At 35.9% G+C, this 6588-nt stretch overlaps 1 pseudogene; it reads right to left on the bottom strand.

The window, feature by feature from the left end:
- Positions 1 to 3513: 3513 nt before the first annotated feature.
- LOC134386567 (ATP synthase subunit gamma, mitochondrial-like) lies at positions 3514 to 4411 on the bottom strand (annotated as a pseudogene).
- Positions 4412 to 6588: the final 2177 nt, after the last annotated feature.

Below are 6588 nucleotides of genomic sequence, written 5' to 3' on the forward strand. Positions count from 1 at the left end.
ATACAATTCAGCAATCCCACCACTGGGTATATACCCAAAGGAATGGAAATCATCATGTTGAAGAGATACCTGCATTCCCATGTTCATCACAGCTCTGTTCACAATAGCCAAGATATGGAACCAACCTAAATGTCCATATCCATCGATGGATGATTGGATAAGGAAACTGTGGTATATACACACCATGGAGTACTACTCAGCCATAAAAAGGAATGAAACTCTGCCATTTGCAGCAATATGGATGAACTTAGAGAAAATTATGTTAAGTGAAATAAACCAGGCACAGAAAGAGAAATACCACATGCCCTCACTTGCAGGTGGGAGCTGAAAAAAAATTAAAATTAAATAAAATAAAAAAGAAAGAAAGAAAGATACAACAATCACAATAATTCATTGTATCTCAAAAGGAAAAGAAAGGAACTAAGGCCACCAGAGGTGGGAAAGGGGGTGGGGGAATTAGCAAGAAATGGGTAAAGGGCCATAAAGAAATTATTATATTGTGTAATGATAAGTATAGTAGTAATAAAAAAAAGAGAGAGAGATACTCTACCTAAAACTCTTCACACCATGCCTGGAACAAATCAGGTCTTCAACTATGATAACTTTTAAGATTATTATTATTTTACTGTGAGATAGTTCCTGGAGCTCATTATTAAATTAAGAATTCACCACAGTAGTATTACATTTCTAATTAAATAACATAATCAAATACAAAAAGGCTTGAAGAGATTCAGAATAGAGAAGGAATCTATCAGGGAAGAGAGTATGGTTGTACCTGGAAATTTTAAGGTTTTAAATCGTTTAGGTAAATATGAAGCCATTTCTAACTATGTCATATTGTGCCTTATATATACCTAAAGACTTTTGCAGATTCTACAATGGAAATATGATTGTTTTATTACCCTTCCCCCAAATGACTATGGGTTTATCTTTCTCAGATATGCTACATCATCCATAATATCCAGCTTCCTAAATTCTGTTGTTGCTGCCACTTCACCCACAGGCCTATCCTTAAAATTAGCAGGAGTGGGGCAAAGGAACAAATGGAGGCCTACTTACTATATGCCTGAATATTTAAAATCAAGCAAATTAACTGTTAAATAAAAGGTTTTGTTCTCACTTTGAAAAACATACCTTCGTAGCAAAATAATAATTCAAAAATCTATAAAGCAATGATTTTAATATGATTAAAATTTAGCAAAATGTCAAAGACAACCAAATTTAATGACTATTGTACATGTGTGGGTGGGTCTATTGATGGTTCAGGGATGTTCATATTAGTAACAAAGATATACATAAATGCTAAGTTATCACATATTCCATATAATTTATTTTCCTGCCTTCTCAGAAAAAAATTACTAAGTATATTGTGTTAATCAAGATTTTACATTACTTGGGTCCAGTTGACAGCAGTGCCAAGTTAGATAACACTTTTTGAGTCATACACTTTAGGCCATTTTTATTAATTTCTATTGGGACAAAATTTGCATTGTTTGCTTCTCAATACAATTCATAAAATGAGACTAAGATTCAGAAATACATCATGAATGTAAATATTATGTTCAAACATTGCAATAGGCTCCCACAAATCAACTACACTGTGGAGTTAACTTTTGCTCATGAAAAAGTAGCTTGACTCCCAACTGGACAAAATGTATGAAACAACTGTTTTCAAAATATTGGGCAAAAGGCAACACAGGACTATGATACTTGAAAGAAGTGGGGGAAATGAGTTTTCCAGAGACAACTTTTGAATTGTGATATGAGAAAAAAGAAACCAAGGAGAGCCCAGCCATCTTGCTTAGTTAAGGAGTCAGAAATAAGATCTTGGAGACCAAAGTGGCTAGAATTTGCAGAGCAAAGTTCTAGGGAGGAGAAAGAGCTTCAGAAATCTGCAGAGAGGCCTTCTCAAGTCGTTAAGTGACTCAACGCAGAAATATGTGCATCCTGGGCCGACCCTGTGGCTCACTCAGGAGAGGGCGGCGCTGGGGGTGCAGTGGCGCTGGGAGTGCTGAGGCCGCGGGCTCAGATCCTATATAGGGATGGCCAGTGGAGCGGGGTGCAGATGACACCAAGCCAAGGGTTACAATCCCCTTACCGGTCACAAAAAAAAAAAGGAAAGAAATATGTGCATCGTGCAAAGCAGCTGATGCATGAAGAATGTGAAGGGATTTATGACAGGTTTTAGAAAGTCCCTATCAAGCACGAACAATCCTCCTTTGTGCCCTGGCCCTGTTTTGCCTGGGTCTGACAGAAAGCAATTACACCATCTTTTACAACAACCAGAGGGAGATTTCATAGCGTGAGAAAGAAACAAAAGAATATCACAGCCTTCTAATCAGAAACAATATAAGCTAGGAGATAATAGGACAATATCTTTAAAGTGCTGAAAGAAAAGAACTATTGTTAACTTGTACTTTTGTACCTAGGGAAAATAGCTTTCAAAAACAAAGGCTATATACAAAGGTACTTCAAAAAGTTTGAGGAAAAATAGAATCAAAAGATAATACAAATCTTCCCACGAACATTATTTTTTATTTTAACTTCTCAATATACATTGTAGTTGATTTTTGTGACCCTTTACCCATTCTTCTTTCACCCCTCGCTCCCCCCCGACTACATCATATCTGTTCACCTGTCTTAACAAGTTCAAGGAATTGTTGAAGTGCCCCTGTTCATTTTTTTCAGACAAGCGAAAACTGAGAAAACTTACTGCCAGCAAATCTACACTACAAGAAATGTTAAAGGAATTTCTTCAGACTTTAATCCAACTAAATCCAACTTCTTCAGACTTTAACCCAACAAAATATGTAATCGGACTAAACAGCCTAATTAAAAGCAGAGATTTTCAGATTGGTTAAAAAACTAAAATGCAACTGTATATGTCATTTACAAGAAATAAGCTTTAAATATAAAGACAGATAGGTTAGAGGTAAAGGGGCAAAAAAAAAGCATAACATGTAAACTCTAATAATAAAACTGCTGATTTAGCTATATTAATGTCAGATAAAGTAAATTTTAAATCAAAACATTACCAGAAATAAATGGGGATATTTTATAATGATAAAATTGTCAATTCATTAAGACACAGAACTTGTATATGCACCTAATGACAAAGTTTCAAAAGCTCATAAAACAAAACTGATACCACTAAATTTATAAACAAACCCACAATTACAGGTGATTTTAACACTCCTTTCTCACTAATTGATCAAATAGATTTAAAAATTAGTACTAAACTAGATTTTGAGCAACTGAATTAACGTAATTGACATTTATTTATTTATTTTTTCTTACTGTAGGATAAGTTTTTGTAGTGTAGGATACTTTACAAATATTGTAAAGTATTTTATTGTAGGATATTGTAGGATAATTTACAAATATCTTGCTGCCTTTAGTAATTCAAATGGACCAACAATTTCTTCTGCCAAAGACAGCAATACGCTAAAAAAGAAATCAGCTCGCTGAATTTTCCTTCTTCACCTCTTGTCTAAGGATGAAACTTGATTTTCATTAATCCAGAGCTGCAGTACTGGAGATAATTCCAATCAACTCTTTTGTGATGACAGTTTGACGGGTGCAGTTGAACATCAGAGTCAATTTGTCAATCATCTCAGAAGCGTTCTTGCTGGTGTTTGTCCATAGCCGTCATCCTAGCACTCTGCTCACTGGTGGAGGACTCCTTTAGAGAGTAGTAGATGATGTTGTCCAGCTTGTATTCTTGGTAATTTTGTAGCACGTCAGCATCAATCTCATCACAGATACTCTTGCTTTCAGCCCTTGCAGTGGTATTAAGAGAAAAGATTGGCTTTTCTTCTGTTTTATAGGAGATGACAGACCTGAATTGATTAAACATGATACAGCCTTCATCAAATTCATATCCAGAATTTCATAACTCAAGGGCAATGACTGACGCATCTCCAAAAGTAGGAGGCTTTCTTCCCACTTCTTTAAATGTCACCAGAAACTGGTCAGAATGAGTCCTGTAGAGTATGCCCTGGATTTTATCACCAGTGCCAACAAGCATAACTTTTTTTCCAGCTGCTGTGAGCATAGCCACTTCATTTTTCATCCGTTTAGCAACAGAGGAATGAATAGCACCACAAAGTCCTCAATCTGAGGACACACCAATAAGGAGGTATTTCTTCTTGTTGTTAGGCACCTTAATATCAGCTTTTTCATACAGAGCCAGAGATCCTATTCCATACACTCGAGCCAGTTTCAGCTCCCTCTCAGCTTGGGCATATTTTGCTGCTGCTACCATTTTCATAGACTTGGTAATTTTCAGGATATTTTTGATTGACTTTAGTCTCCTGGTAATATCTTTCAAAGTTGCCATATTTTGAACTTGGATCCATTGTGGCTGCAAGGCCCAGGCAGACGGCCCAGAGATGTCTGCCTGAGAGACCATGGTGGCATCAGCTCTGCTAAAGGTCGGTCAGACTCGTAATTGACATTTATAAGACACTATACCCAACAACTGCAGAATATACATTCTTTTCAATTTTGCTTGGAACATTCACCAAGATAGATCATATGCTGGGCCATAAACCAAATCTCAATAAATTTCAAAGGACTTATTATACAGAATATGTTATGTGTCCGAAACAGAATTAAATTAGAAATCAGTAACAGAAAGATACCTGGAAAATCCCCAAATATTTGGAAATCAAGCAACACATTTCTAAATAACTCATGGGTCAAAGAAGAAATCACAAGGAGAATTTTAAAAATATTTCAAACTAAATGGTAATAAAAACACAACATATCCAAAATTTGTGGTATGAAGCTAAAGCAGTATTTGGAGGCAATTTTAACTTAAATGCTTGCTTTAGAAAAGAATAAAGGTTTAAAATTAATGATTTAAGTTTTCACTTTGGGAGCTAGAAAAAGAAAAGCAAATTAAACTCAAGGTAAAAGGAAGGAAGTAATAAAAAATAACTGCAGAAATGAATGAAATTTTAAAAATTGGTAAAGAAAATCAGCAAAGAGTTGGAAAGATTAATAAAATTGATGATCCGTAACTAAACCGGCTGAGAAAAAAATAAGGAATCACAAATTACCAGCAGTAGGCTAGGCACAGTGCTAGACAGGACTGTAACATTTCTGCAAATAGCTTCAAGCCTCCTCCCCAAGTACCACCCCTCCTCCCTAGTCACTCCAGTGCCTGCCCCAGGAACCTCAGATCTTCCCACGAGCAATTGAGGGATTAATGCATCACACAGCAGGGAACCTCCCAGACCTGCCCAAGATCACAGTGGCCTTGTCCCTTGAGTTTCTAAGACTGTTAATTATTTTGACCATCACCACTGTGTCTAGGTGACCCAGCACCAATAAGACAGAAGTTGACATTTTGTACGGTCTCATCTAGAAACGGGCAGTGAAGGAAAATACATTATAAATTTCTGCTAGGCAACATTCAAACTGGGAAAACAGTGATCTTAAACTAGTTTAAATATTTTTTCTGTATGTTTTTATCTTTTCTTTCAGAAATAACAAGTATTACAGTGAAGTGCCTAAAATAGATCCTAACATTAAACTGGAACTCAATTTTTTAGAATTTATTTTAATGTGACAATTGCAATTGTACACATTTATGGGGTACTATCTGATGTTTTGATACATATAGGTTGCATAATAATTCAGTCAGGGTAGTTAGCATATCCATGCATTTATCATTTCTTTGTGGTGAAAACATTCAAAAGCCTCTCCTCTACTATGCAATATGCAAAACTTAACATAATCACCCTACTGTGCAATAGAATACCAGAACTTATTCTTGCTATCTAATTGTAATTTTGTACCCATTGGCCAACCTCTCTCCCTGTTTTCCCTTCCCCACTCCCCTCCCCAATCCCAGGTAACCATTGTGAAACTCAATATTTTTTAAAAATTCATCTCAAAGGTGCATTTTTTGAGATTTTTAAAAATAATGTCCAATTACCAAATAGGTTAAGAGCACAGACTCTGAAGCCAGACTTTCTTAGTCAGCATTTCAGCTCTACACCTACTAGATACATGCTCATGTTACTGTGGACTAAATTACTAAATCTCTGTGTACCTCTGTTTCCTTAGCTGTAAAGTGGGGATAATAACAGTATTTACCTTGTAGGATTTTTACGAGGATTTAAAAAGCAAGTATTTATAAAGAGCTTAGAATAGTGTTTGCCACATAAATGCTACATAAGTGTCTGTTAGGTAAAAAGTAATAAATACCTTAGATCACATTTACTGTCATCATCAACCTTTGATAAAGGAAAAATCTCAAGTCTGATGTGCAAAGAAAATGTTTAAATAGAAATCTAAATTTTAAGGTTTGTTATCCAAAATTGCCATAAATCTCCGTGCCTTTCAACTTTTACCTATTCCCCTCCTCATGACATTCCTCCACAAAGCCATCCACATGTAAAAGTGGGTGCCTTGGATTGTTATGTTGACTAATTGTTCTTAACTCTTCTCTCATCAGCCAGAGAACAAGAAAAGCAAGATTGAGGCCTCTGCTATGAAACTCCCAGGTAATAAAGTTAATAGCACTGTTTGTGACTACCTAGAGCAAAGGGAAGGTGAGCAGACACGAGTATTTTCTCA

This window comes from Cynocephalus volans, chromosome 9 (genome assembly GCF_027409185.1).
Source record: "Cynocephalus volans isolate mCynVol1 chromosome 9, mCynVol1.pri, whole genome shotgun sequence".
In the NCBI taxonomy this organism is placed as follows: Eukaryota; Metazoa; Chordata; class Mammalia; order Dermoptera; family Cynocephalidae; genus Cynocephalus; species Cynocephalus volans.